The following is a 14,937-nucleotide window of genomic DNA, read 5'->3' as shown; positions in this document are numbered from 1 at the left end:
ATAAGAGGAAACTCTAAGCTGTATAACTCCTGGGAAAGAACAGAGAGGACTGGTCAACAAGGTAATCACATGTCATTACCATAACCCATGGCTGTTCAGCCCTACAGGTCACACAACAACCAAATAAAAGAGAAACTAGCAATGTGTCCCCAAATGATGGCTTGGACAAATGTTCTCAAGAGGAGAGGTAATTTTGCACTCGACCTTTTGTCTTCTGGAGGTAAAGTCCCTAAATTATTAGTAATGAGATGTTACCTAGTCAAGCATAAGTTTTCAATTATACTAACAGTCCAGGTCAATAGAAACAATAAGACAGTGCATATGTAATGCAGGATAAAGAAAATTTCTCAGCATAATTGTAGGAAAGGGAACGGGATCTGCAAGGCAAAATCTGAATGGAAATGTTTGGGCTTACACAGTCCCTTAGCTGAGCACTGAAGTGAAGTCATAAAAAAGTGCAACCGCCCAGCCTGAAGCACTCTTGCTAAGGTTTGGAAAGTACAATTAGTTCTAGATGCCAACCAGGAATCAATTGATCATCCAGAACTTGCAACCTTAGCTTCAGCGAGACAATATTTTTTTCTTTTTTTCTAGCTTGGAAGATGGCTATATCCTAAGGAAAATACAGAAATGTGTCTGATGAAATGACTATAGCCTAAGCAGGCATAAGAAGCAGTTTAAGAATGAGCATGTTTGGGCACCTGGGTGGTTCAGATGGTTAAGCATCTGCCTTCGGCTCAGGTCATGCTCCCAGGGTCCTGGGATCAGTCCTGCATTGGGCTCCTTGCTCAGCAGGGAGCCTGCTTCTCTCTCTCTCTCTCTCTCTCTCTGGCAAATAAATAAATAAAATCTTAAAAAAAAAGAATGAGTATGTTTCCCAAGAATGAGAATAAAAATAAAAAAGGTAAGTAGAAAACAGATCTACAGTGGGTGGGGAATGGGCTAGATGGATGATGGGTATTAATGAGGGCACTTGTTATGATGAGCACTGGGTGTTGTATGTAAGTGATGAACCACTAAATTCTACTCCTGAAACCAAAATTATACTATATGTTAACTAACTAGAATTTAAATAAAAATCTGAAAAAAAAATACAGCTCTTCATGCACTGTACTGATCATTTTTAAATTAGGTGAAATATAAATTAATATCTTTAAAATTTTTATCTTAAAAAAGTAAACTTTAAACTGCTTTTTTAAGTGCATATAACAATTAAATCTGTTAGAGTATACTTTTAATTTTAATTACATGTTTGAGAAATCTGATTAAAAATGTAATCAATATTTAAGTAACTGAAAATTTTGCTTTTTTCAACTTATGATAGTTTTCTAAGTATTTAAGCATTCAGAATATCATTTAATAAATACACAATATTAAAACATTGAACATTAAGAAAATTACAAATAAATAAAAACCATATGGTGCTAGAATAAAAAGGCGTTTGGACCCATGGGACAGAATGAAAAGCCCAGACACAAACTCATGGATATATGGTCAACTAACTTGACAAGGGCACCAAGATCACACAATGGGAAAATAATAGTCTGTTCAATAAATGGTGCCAAGAAATTAAATATCCACATCCTAAAAATGTAAATGGACCCCTTTATTACAACACTCAAATGATTAAGTCAAAATGAATCAAAGACTTAAATGTAAGACCTGAAACTGTAGAACTTCTAGAATAAAACACAGGGTCAAATACCCTTGACATTGGTCATGGGAAAGATTTCTTGGATAAGACATCAAAAGTACAGGCAACAAAAGTTAAAATTAATAAGTGGAACTATACCAAACTAAAGAACTTATGCACAACAAAGGAACTATCAACACATTGAATGGGATACATTTGCAAACCATATATCTGTTAGGAGGTAAATAAAATATATAAAGAACACATATAACTCAATAACAAAAAAAGCAGATAATGCAATTTAAAAATGGGCAAAGAACCTGAAAAGACATTTTTACAAAGAAGACAAACAAATGACTGATGGGTATATAAAAGTTGTGCAGCATCACTAATCACCAGAAAAATCCAAATCAAAACCACAATGTGATATTACCTAATACATATTAGGTTGGCTATAATCAAAAAGACAAGTGGTAATAAATGTTTCCGAGGATATGAAGAAAAGTGAACCCTTATACACTGATGGTGTGAATATAAATTGATGAATCTATTGTGTGTAAAACTGTATTATGTTTCCTTAAGAAATTAAAAATTGAGCTATCATATAATCCAACAACCTCACTCCTGAATATATATCCAAAGGATTTGAAATCTGTATCTCAAAGAGGTATCTGCATACCCATGCTCATTTTAGCATTATTCATAACCATCAAGATATGAAAGCAACCTATGTGTCTTATGATGGATGAATGAATAATGAAAATGTGGTATAGGAAAAGATCCTGTAATTTCATGGATAAATATGGGTGAAACTTGAGGGCATTATGCTAAGGGAAATAAAACAGAGAATGACAAATACCATACAGTACACAGGTGGAGTCTAAAAACATTTTTTTAATGATTTTACAGGAACACAGACTAGAATGGTGGTTGCAGGTACTATGGGGGAGGGGGAGGAGGTGATGGAGGTCAGAGGGTATAAAAAATTACAAGTAGTTTTAAAATATCTCTCATGAGGTATTATATAAGAGCCTATTGGGCATTAAAGTTAATAAGAAGAACAACTACTGAGTACATGTATGTGCTAGGTACTGTTTCCAGTGCCTTATCCTGTCTTTTTCAGTTTACCCATATCACAGCACTATGAGATTATACTGTTGTATTTTGTAGATGAGGAAACTCCAGCACAAAGAAATGAACTTGTTCCGGGTTACACATCACGCAGTCCGAGGCAGGGCAATTTCAACTACTGTGATGTGAGGCTTAGCCCCCCACCAAGTCACACCTGCATGCAATGAATGGCACTGAGTCCCTGTCACATCTAAGTTGAGTGCGAATTCTCTGTAGAGCCACGTTTATACAGATCACAAGTTGGTCAGTCTGCATCAAGGTAGGGCATTTACACAAGGGACAATGGATCTTATAGTAAGATGTTCTCTCCGTGCCTCGCACTTCTCTGCTGACAGAAAGAAAGCAAGGCTTCATTTAAAATTCAAATCTTTGGGAGGAAATTTCTGAAGAAAACGTGCCTGCCCAATCCCGTAATTCATATTTTGAATGACAGTCATAATGTGTGAAATAAACAAAATTTTGAGTTCAAAATCATTTCAACACATTAAAAAATGTTTTTACCTTCATTCGAAATACCAAGAAATACACATATGTAGTTTTGAATCATTTGATGTTCTTTCCAGAGTTCAACTCCTTCCATTTAATTTTACTTTTACAATTGCAAACAAGGTGAAAAGGGCTATGAATGAGCCACAACAATAATTCTGGAAAGGACCAGTTTCGCCCTGCCTCTCAGCATCAGCCAAGAGCATGAGTTTCCATCTTATTGTTACAGTCCTGTCGGCGCTTAATGATCAGCTGCAGCAAAACTCACTTATGACTGCAGGGACAGTGAGAAAACTAGAAAATATATTTAAATATTGTTGCCTAAATATCTGGGCTGCTGTATGGCAGAGCTATTTTGTTGTCCTTCTAAGGAGAGATATCCTATTAGAGATCAATGCGTAAGCTAAATGGCTTTAACATCTAAACCAGTCTCCTGGACTAATGATTTCATAAACTGGTCACTGTAACAGGTATGTCCAACTAGCCCAGAATTAACCCAAAAGGCTTTCTAGGATAGATGAGGATAGTAGTGTCTCCATCTCAACTCTTACATTCTCAAATTGCCCTCCAGTCCCGGAGAGATAAACGTCATGCTTCTTTCCTGTGCTCTTCTCAGCTTCTATTCCTGTACCTTGATCTCACCCAGTATCCCTTTTGACGTTCTGTCCTCAATTTCTCCCTTTCAGCATTTTATTAACTTACACAAGGGTATATAACCCACTGTTGGCAAATGTTTTCGCAATGTTGAGTCCTCTTAGCAATTCTGAAGGTAGAAATAACACTAGGCTCCCATATTCTAAATCAGGCTTGATTGTACATTTCCTTAACCAATTTTTTTTTTTTTTACACTTTTTTTTTTAAGATTTTATTTATTTATTTGAGAGAGAGAGAGAGAGAGCACGAGATCTAAGAGGGTCAGAGAGAGAAGCAGACTCCCCGCTGGGCAGGGAGCCCGATGCGGGACTCGATCCCGGGACTCCAGGATCATGACCTGAGCCGAAGGCAGTCGCTTAACCAACTGAGCCACCCAGGCGCCCTGATTGTACATTTCCTATCACTGAGCTCCACAGAGACCAGAAGTCAACAAAATGGAAATCTAGGTCTCTTCTTGCTCTTCCATTTCTAAACCTCTTCAAGGCTCTTGTCTGACAGAATCACCATTGTCTTCTTTTTTTTGTTGCTATCGTCTACCAACCTTCTGCACCAGAACACAAGTTCTGCACGTAGCCTGGGTCACCCACTCCTCTTCTGTTCTCACAGCAGTCCTGGGTGATGTCAAAGTCCACGGGCAGGGCTTATTCAGCAGCCTACGTTCATCTGCCATGACCTCTTCTCGGCCTACCTCCCCAGTCATGCCCTGTATCTTTAGCACACCTCAAATCAGCTCTACCTGTAAAATCTCTTACTCCTATTTGCCTGACTCTCTCTGCAGCCTCTCCTTTCCGAGTCATTCTACCAAGAGTTGTAGCAGACTCTGCAGTTTCTCAACTACATCATTTATTACAGATCTATCAGCTCAGTTCTGGACTCTCTGCCTTTCCTATTCAATCTTGGCCCAACACCCGGATCATTACGCTCCACAACCCTCTTCTCTGTACTATTTTCTGTCACACACACACCCCTTGTAAAATCTCATCCCCAGAGCAAACTATGTCCTAGTTATTCATGTTTCTGCTGCAGAAAAGTATCTGATAGGGAGGACATATGCCCCAAGAAATTCATGGTTTCTACCCCAGCTCGATCTTGAAAGCCTCCCAGGCAACCTCCTAAGTATCACTAAGTAGCACATACTCCATTCTCCTCACTTGTTAGTCTCAACTTTTGCATTTCTCAGAAAACCATTACTCAGCCACATCCCCCCTCAACCTCAGCACATCAATTTGCCTTATGTTTAACCAAGAACATTTAGCTGAAACGAAAGTCATTTTCCCCTTTACAAAATGACCATGGCTATACTCTTCCTTTTCACCTAGGTATTTGTCTTAGAAAAATGTACCCTGCTCCTGTATGTGTCTCCTTTACTTTCACACAATACTTCCAACACCAGATGTGGGGTTTTATCCTACACCAAGTATTTTTATGATACCAACTCGGCGCCCAACAATTCAACTCAATGCTGACACTCTACTTGGAGATAGCCTCAGATCCCACAGATTAAGGGTTCAGTCCTATAAAACTGCCCCTTCCCACTTCAGATGTCAAAAGCAAGTCTAGGTTGTCACCTGTGCTTCTGACAGACTCCCTATAGATTCGAATGAACGCCTCCTCATATTTGATTAATTTGCTAGATTTGCTCAGAGGAAGATTTTACTTACTAGATTACCAGTTTATTATGAAAGAATATGAACCCAGGAACAACCAGATGGAAGAGCTGCATAAGGCAAGATAGGGGGAAAGTATGTGGAGCTCCTATGCCTTCTCCAGACACACCACTCTCTTAGCACTGCCAGATGTTCACCAACCCAGAAACTGTCCAAATCCCATACTTTGGGGTTTTTATGGAGGCTTCCCTACATAGGCATGAGTAACTGAATCCTTGGCCATTGGTAACAGATTTAACTTCCAGCTCCACCCACTTCACACCAGAGACTGGGGGAGGGGAGGGGAGGGGACTGAAAGTTCCAACTCCAGTCATTTGGTTGGGTCTCCAGGCAACCAGTCCCTAGTTTAGTTAGGGTCTAAAAGTCACTCATTAACATAACAGAAGACATCTTTATTAGCGCTCACCACTTAGGAAATTCCAAGGGTTTTAGGACTTTTATGTCAGAAATGGGGACAAAGACAAAATTTTTTTTTTTTATTATAGATCACAATAGTACATGGAGAAAAGGACTGTGTACAGGTAGCTTATTGGGAACGTGATCCCAGAGAGAGGATATAAGGAACAGGAACAGATGGATGAAACAGAAAATAAGAGAAAACAAATGCAAGGATTAGCTTTTGAGTTGACCACATGGACAAGCAACTGTTTCTTGTTCACTTGCAATCTTCTCAGAAGCCCTAAGAATTATAAGAAATGTCCATTCAGAAGAAAAAATCAAAAATATTTCTTAATCAACTCCCATCACTAGATGGGCAAGTGTGGTCCCCTGGACAACAGCTCCCTAATATACATTTCTAGATTTTCTTCAGAGTGTCTGAGTGAGTGGTCAGTAGTCTACTTAGCATCTCCTCTTAGAATTTCCACAGATATCTGAAATCCAACATGCCAAAACCAACCTGCCATTATGTACTCTCCACTAATAAACACACACACGGATATATACAAACACACACCTGCTCCGGCTATAACCTCTCCATTATCATCTACCTACTTGCCTAAAACAGAAAACCTTAAGTCATGCCCAATTCCTACTTCCCTTCTGGTATTTTCATCCCATATTTCACAATTTCTCTTCAAGCCTTACCTCCTGAATAGCTTTCAAATTAATTTCTTCCTTTGTATTCCTATTGCCACTATCTTATTTCAGGTTCTCTTTGCTTTTCACTCTGATTACTTTAATTCCTGCATAACCAGTTTCACAGGCTTCTGCCTGATCACTCTTCAATTACCTCTAGTATGAGGTTTTCAAAGTCTGAAAGCTGAGACCCTGAGACAGGTACTTAGGTGCATTCAGTTTATTCAGGATGTTACCCCAGAAGGTACAAATAAGGGAGCAGGAAATGTGAGGAGGGAGCAATGTCATCAAAGGATGCACACCTCTGTTTTTTTTTTCTTTTTCTAATGACTCCCTAGACATTTATTTTAAATGTCACACTCCTGTGTTCTTACAACACTCTGTTCAAATCTGTATTGTTAATCTTAACTCTATAATCTAATTGCTAACTTACTTTTCATCTTCTTCTCTAAATTATTAATCCCTGAAGACCATATCCTGATCCTTAACATCATGTCTGATACACTGATTGCTTAATTAACACTTCATGAGTAAATAAATGGATGGGTATTTTTATTTTATTTTTATAGATACGGAAATTAAGACCTAAAAGTAGTCAAAGAGGTTGTTCAATATCTCAAGGCTTGTAAATTAGAGAGATAATTGTTACACAGCTGTCCTTTATTCCCTGTCCAAGGAAGCAGATCTTGCTCTAATTATTACTTCTACCACTGTTACCACTGTTACTACTGTTGCTGCTATTCTATTTCACCTCCCCATACTCTTTGCCCCCATACATAAACAAGCTAAAGTATCCTGTAATTTGAGAGACTTGAAGGTGGGAAGAAGGAATTTCATCTGATGATGTTCTTCTAGATTACATATTCATCTTAATTTGCTTTTTATTCCCAAATATGCCTAATTTTAGGATTATCATTTCCTGAAAGTTTCCTCTTCATTTCCTGTGCTTTGGCTTTCATCTTGAACATTTTGCTGACAGCCTTGCTAAATTGTCTAGTGGTTTTGTGCACGGGTGTCGTTGCTGTTGTTTGCGTATTTCTTTTGCATTTCATTTAACTCTGGTTAACTCTTTCTTTTTTAAGATTTTATTTATTTATCTGAGAGCGAGAGAGAGAATGAATGGAGGGAGGAGAAGAAGGAGAGGGAGAAGCAGACTCCCCACTGAGCAGGGAGCCCGACACAGGGCTCCATCCCAGAACACAGAGATCATGACCTGAGCCCAAGGCAGACACTTAGCCCACTGAGCCACCCAGGCGCCCTAACTCTGGTTAGCTCTTGACTTTCCTTCCTAAAATACTGTCTTCTGTTACTGTTAAGGTTCATACTCTTATCATCTCTCCAGCCACCACCCTGTTCCTCTCCTACTATTGCACACTTCTCATTTAACTATACGCCTTTTCCAAGACTCAGTCCTCAAGCTGCTTTCATCTCGTTCCATAGCACAAACTGGACTTTTTAATGGTGATTTCTTGATTTATATTTCCAAACCACACCTCATTTCAAAATTTGATTATATATTTACATTTATATAAAGATTTACTTGAACATCCTATTATCAACTTAAACCCAACTCCATTCTCTCATTTCTTTCAACTTTTATTTTACCAATAATCCTGACTCCTATTGCAGTCAACAGTCTTGGTTCCACTCTGCCTCTGACATAAAGCACTTGTTTGTGCCCTAACCAATTTGAGTCTGATTGTGTTGTATCCTGCAACCTTGCATATGCAACCTTTAGAAACTTGTGACAGTCAACTTTTCCTAAATAATTTGTCACTCCTCTCTTCATAAGCATCAGTGGTTTATAAGTTTACACAAGATAACGTCCACATTTCTGGGCCTGTCATTCAAAGTAGGCTTATCAAAGCCTGTGATGACAGTGGCAATACTGTGGTTAGGATTTGGGATCTGAAGACTGACTCCCTTATCTCATATCACAGTGAGATGTGTGAACTGGACAACGCTGCTTCACTCCTCCAAGCCTCAGTGTTCTTACCTGCACAGCAGGGAAAACGGACTCTGGTTCCTGCAAGGATGGCCACATCAAGAGAGATAAAGTACATATCTGGCATATAGGAACTACAGCAACTGCTCAGTAAATTCTAAAATGCAGCTTTGGGGTGACCTCAGTGGCCCAGTAAATTAGGTGTTAGACTCTTGATTTCAGCTCAGGTTGTGATCTCAAGGTCATGAGACCAAGCCCCACGTCAGACTACCCTAAGTATGGAGGCTGCTTAAGTTTCTCTCTCCCTCTGCCCACGCCTCCCCCCTGCCACAACACACTCTCTCCAAAACAAATAAATAAATCTTTAAAAATAAATAAATTAAATTAAATTAAATGCAGTTTCCACTCCAGTAGTCAGGTCTACTCACCCTCCTATAAATTTACCTAGCACACTTAAGCCTCAGTAACTTTTCCTACATAACTACCTACTCTTTATATGACTGCTCATCCCTTTAGATAATCAAATTCTAATCGTTCCTCAAAGTCATAATCTGAGTCTAACCTCCCCTGGAAGGTTTTTGTTTTTTTGTTTTTTTGTTTTTTTTTTACGGTGAATGAGTTCTTCTTACTCAGTTGACTCTTACCAGATTCTGCACTTTGTTGCTTATGGTTCCAGAATATACAGTCTTTCTAGCCAGAATCTAAATCTAAGCTTCTTGACAACAGGAGGTGTGCCTTCCCTTCATTCCTTTCTGCACTTTATACATATTAGTTGGTTAACTCATTGAAGTTCAACAACAGGCTATAAACATAGAGAGGATGCACATGTTCATATATTTTTTTCAAGATTTATGTATTTATTTTAGAGAGAGAGCAAGAGCGCAAACAGGGAAAGGGAAGAGGGACAGGGAGATAGAGAATCTCAAGCAGACTCCCCCCACCTGCCCTGATGAGATGGAGTCTGATGTAGGGCTCAATCCCATGACCCTGAGACCAGGACATGAGCTGAAATCAAGAGTTGGAAGCTTAACTGACTGAGCCACCCAGGGTCCCCTCGTGTTCATATTTCTGATATCAGCTATGTTAATACATACTTTATATATATATATGTATATATTTCCAAATTTCTGAAATTTATTAAGATATCCAGGGACTGGAGCACCTGGGTGGCTCGGTTGGGTAAGCACCTACCTTCGGGTCAGGTCATGATCTCAGGGTCCTGGGATCGAGACCCGCGTCAGGCTCCCTGCTCCCTTCTCCCTTTCCCTCTGCAGCTCCCCCTGCTTGTGCTCTCTCTCTCTCTCTCTCTCTCTCTCACTCTCTCTCTCAAATAAATAAATAAAATATTAAAAAAAAGATACGTAGGGACAAATAACAGTTACTTTTCCTTGTGACATGATGTTCCTAAAAATATTATTTTTCCATAAAACTAGACATGACAACAGGTGTAACTGTGACTTTTACCGCCTTATGTCCAGGAAGTGTTCAACTTGCTTCCTGATTTAAAGCCAGCAAATTTAGTATCAACACAAATAAAAAGCATGTGCATACATATGCTCATAGATACAATCAGAACTAGCTCATAGACAGCAACTAGTTTTGAGCCTTCTGTTTTATTCTAAGAGTTGTCCTTTTGATATCCCTGACTCTGATCACTAGTAAGCTTAAATTGAAAGAGCACCCTTCAAATGTAGGGAAAAATATAACTGTTGACCATGTTACCATTTTTCTCTCTCACAGTATTATGTCCCAAAATACAGCTTCAATGTTTTGTTTTGTGTTTGTGTTTGTTTTGAGAGAGAGAGGAGAGGGAGGGGCGGTGGGAGAGGGAGAGAGAGAATCTTAAGCAGGCTCCATGCCCATTGTGAAGTCTGCTGCAAGGTTCAATCTCACAACCCCGAGATCACAACCTGAGCTGAAACAAAGGCGTTTAAGCAGCTGAACCACCCGGGCGCCCCTCGTTATTTATTATATGCTTCTTTTAGTCCACTTCAGGTTTATCCGACTAGGTTATAAAAATGAAAAGATTATCTGAAACAGTGAGGAATGTGCTGACAATTGGATACACTTGAATGTCAAATATTAATATTATGAATAATTATCTTAGGTTATTTTAGTATATTTTGCCAGGTTTCACTTTCTTGGAGATGTGTCCATGGGAATTATTTTATTTTTTAAAGATTTTATTTATTTATTCGACAGAGAAAGACACAGTGAGAGAGGGAACACAAGCAGGGGGTAGTGGGAGAGGGAGAAGCAGGCTTCCTGCTGAGCAGGGACCCCCGATGTGGGGGTCAATCCCAGGACCCTGGGACTATGACCTGAGCCGAAGGCAGACGCTTAACAACTGAACCACCCAGGCACCCCACCCATGGGAATTATTTTAAAGTTGTACAGGGAGCTCTATAAAGTCCCTAAATCTAGTAAATAACAAAAATAAAATGAATTATTTTACATGGAACTTAACTCCTTTCAATCAAATTTGTTATTTCCTTAGAGTTTCTAAAATCTATTATAAAATAAGTTGGGTATAAATAACAGTAGTCAATACTTATATAGAGTCTGCTCTGCGGTAGGCATTGTTCTACAAGCCCTTCACGTATTAACATAGTTAATAGTCATTATTATGTTCCTAGTGTTACAAATAAAAAAACATTAAATGACATGTCTAATATCACAATGCTATTTGTATTGCCTCAATTTTATTGTTTCATATATTTAATAAATATTTAGGAACAGTGACCAAGTATGAGCCACTATCTTTTTTTTTTTAAAGATTTTATTTACTTATTTGACAGAGAGAGAGACAGCGAGAAAGGGAACACAAGCAGGGGGAGTGGGAGAGGGAGAAGCAGGCTTCCCGGCTGAGCAGGGAGCCCGATGAGGGGCTCGATCCCAGGACCCTGGGATCATGACCTGAGCCAAAGGCAGACGCTTAATGACTGAGCCACCCAGGCGCCCCATGAGCCATTATCTTTACCAATATTTTTCCTTTGCCCTGATTCTCTTATTATTTTCTTGTTCATTTTTATTGAATATATGTTGGAAGCTCTAAACAATTTGGAATGTGACATTTATACGCACACACATGCATATATTTGGACGTATGCCTACACACACATGCATTCACTAAACAAAACACTCCATGGTTGATTTTGAAATCAGACAATTTATGTGTTTTATTTCCCACTTCCTCCCACCTGCTACAAATGCTCCAGTCATTGTCATTTCCTCAGCAGCACTGCTAGGACCTACATAGTTATTTGCTCATGGTGGTCCCGTAACACCTTTCCTTCTCTATTCATTTGAACCCTGTCCTTCAGGTCCTATCTTCTTCATGAAATCTACTCAAATATTTTCACCCTGCTATCCTCTGTCCTCTGAAATCCTGCATTTATTATTCTTACATGATTCCTGCAGGGGCTGTAATATATAGTTCTAAATCCTAGGAGGCGCTTAACACTGTCTAGGACGTAATAATGAATACCAGTTGGTTGATTGATTAATAAGCACAATTGTCCTTTTATTATCTCATATTTCCATTTCATAAAAATACAGCTTAAGAACATGTAAATGATTACCATAAAGAATAGTTTGAAAGAAAAGACCATGACCTGTGGTAAATAGAGTTAGCATACACTTATTAAACACTAAATTAACTTATAATTATTTGTTTAAAAGATATGCGGCCAAAATATATATTGAGTGGGTAAAATACTTCGCTGATGCTATATAATTATTTCCTCTACATATACCTAAGATACTTAACAGGCCTTATAAATGTTCATTTTACTTTAAAAGAAAATGTTTTCTCAAATTGCACCTTTACAGAGGATGTACTTTCCTCCTAGGTGAGTCATCTTTTCATAATGATTAAGAATCTCCTTTTACAGAGTCCCTGAAAATCACAATCTCTTTTATAAGGATAATTTTGAGGGGGGAAAACACTTTAGTGCATTTCCTATCAATTGTAAATAGATTCAAAATGGTTGTTGAGATATATGGGTTTGACCTCATCCATAGAGATGAAAGTATCCAGCAAAACAAACAAACAAAAAAATTGTGTAATGGTCCTGCATGTACTTACAGGTGCTACACAGCATTGTCTTAATGTGAATAGGTTCTGAAGGTATCCTTTTATAGGAAGACACTCTAGAACGATTAGAAAGGGAAGAATTGAAGTTCTTTACATTGAGCATCAAGCAAAGGCCAAATACTCCCCTATGCCAAATAGCGTCCAGAACATCTGATTCTTTGTCAGTACAGTGGCAGGACTATGTAGCTTACGTTTCCATTCTTGGCTTGACCTTTGTGGTACAAAGAGGTTGGCAAACTGAGGCCCACAGGCCAAATTCCTACCTCTCTCACCTGATTTTATAAATACACTTCTAACACAGACTCACTCATCCATTCATTTCCATAGTGTCTTGGCCCCATTTCCAGGTACAGCAGCACAGTTGAGTGATTGCAACAGACACCATATGGCCTACATCTAAAATTTTTACTGTATGTTTTTTACAGGAAAGTGTTGCAAAGCTCTAGTCTAAACTGTATGATTTAAAATTCTTAATCTCATGTTTACCCAATAAATGCATGCCATCTCAATCCTTATCAATGGATTTGAAAAATCAGTGAAAAGGACAAGGGCACTGAAAATGTAATGAGTTAACCAGTAAGTCTGGTCAAGCACACATACTTGCAGTTATAATTTCCACTGTTATTATATTATTATTGATGAAGGCTATTGAGCATTTATGATGTGCCAAGCACTTCACACGTCACATCTCATTTATTCCACACAAATAACCTTGTGAGATAGGTACTACTACAATCGCAGTTTGGGAAATAATGAAACTGAAGAGTGGCGAGCTTGGGTAACTTGCCCAAAGGAGCAGGCAAGAATAAGGACAGGCAGAACAGGAGTTGGAAATAGATCTATTCAACTCTACAACTCGTATTCCCAACCACCACATTCACTGAACAGCCCCAAGGACTAGGGAGGGAAATAAAGAAAGAAAATCCAGCCCTGCCTACCCCTCAACAAGCTGCTAAATGTGTCGCAGACAAAATACATACATCATAAACGTCAATACAGTGTTTCTGGTAGGCACTATTCTCAGAACTTTATCCTTATCATTCCGTTTGATCTCCAAAACAACCTTTTGGACTCAGCTTTATTATCTACCACTTTCCAGGTGTAGAGAAGAAAGGTTAGGCTACTTGTTCAAGGCCACACAGAAAATAACTGTGGGGTCCCTGCTTAATCAGGCTCCACTGTTCCACCTTATAGTAAGCAAACAATACCCACATAATTGAAGCTTTCAAATGATTTCTAAGTCCCTTACTCTTAAATATAACCAGGTATCAGGAAATACCGGATATTAAGGAGACATTCTAACATGGAAATAAGCAAACATAAAGGAAGTAATCAGAGATTGAAGAAAACTTTTAAAAATACCTATAACTCTTATATTGGAAAAATTTTTAAAAAGATGTTTTATCTATGAAACACTGATAGAATGCTAATATTTAAAAGGAGGGATTTTCAAACCACAAAGAAATAGGTTTTGGAAAATCAGACTATGAGGGCACAAAAAAGATCAGTAGAAATACAGAAAATAAATAAAAATAACATGGCAATAATAGAAAATAGTAATAATATGGAAAGATTAAAAAACTCAACATGTATCAGAAGAGTCAAAATTTTTCAAATGAGTAAGACAATTTTTCAGAACTGAAGGGCATAAATTTCCAAATGGACAAATCCCCCTGGTGACCAGCACGTTGAAAAAGACCCATATCAATAAACATTATCATTAAAATTAACAAAACCAGCATAAAGATAGGAGTCTCCGAAGTTTAGGGATTTGAAACAGCCAAACCTGAGATAAAACACAGCAGTGCTGGCTGCTGAGCTGGAACACAGGGTGAAGGCAGGGACTGATGGAAGCTAGGGACACAAGAGGGGTGATTGCTTGTCTGTGAGGGCTTTCTGAAGAGTGGCTGGCATGAACTTCCCATTCCAGAGGCAAGAAAGTGTGGTGAGGGCGCCTGGGTGGCTCAGATGGTTAAGCGTCTGCCTTCGGCTCAGGTCATGATCCCAGGGTTCTGAGATCAAGTCCCGCATCGGGCTCCCTGCTCCTTGGGAGCCTGCTTCTCCCTCTGCTTCTCTCTCTTTCTCTCTCTCTCCTCCTCTGTCTCTCATGAATAAATAATAAAAATAAAATCTTTTTAAAAATTTAAAAAATAAATTAAAAAAAAATAAAAAAAGAGAGTGGGGTGAAGCCACCCACCCACCTGCACTGATCTACCTCAGTGAGCTAAATAGCGCCACCAAGTGGAGA

This window comes from Callorhinus ursinus, unplaced genomic scaffold, assembly GCF_003265705.2.
Source record: "Callorhinus ursinus isolate GAN/ISIS: 27379988/994484 unplaced genomic scaffold, GSC_fseal_2.0 scaffold22, whole genome shotgun sequence".
Lineage (NCBI taxonomy): Eukaryota > Metazoa > Chordata > Mammalia > Carnivora > Otariidae > Callorhinus > Callorhinus ursinus.
Note: the sequence above shows the minus strand (reverse complement) of the source record.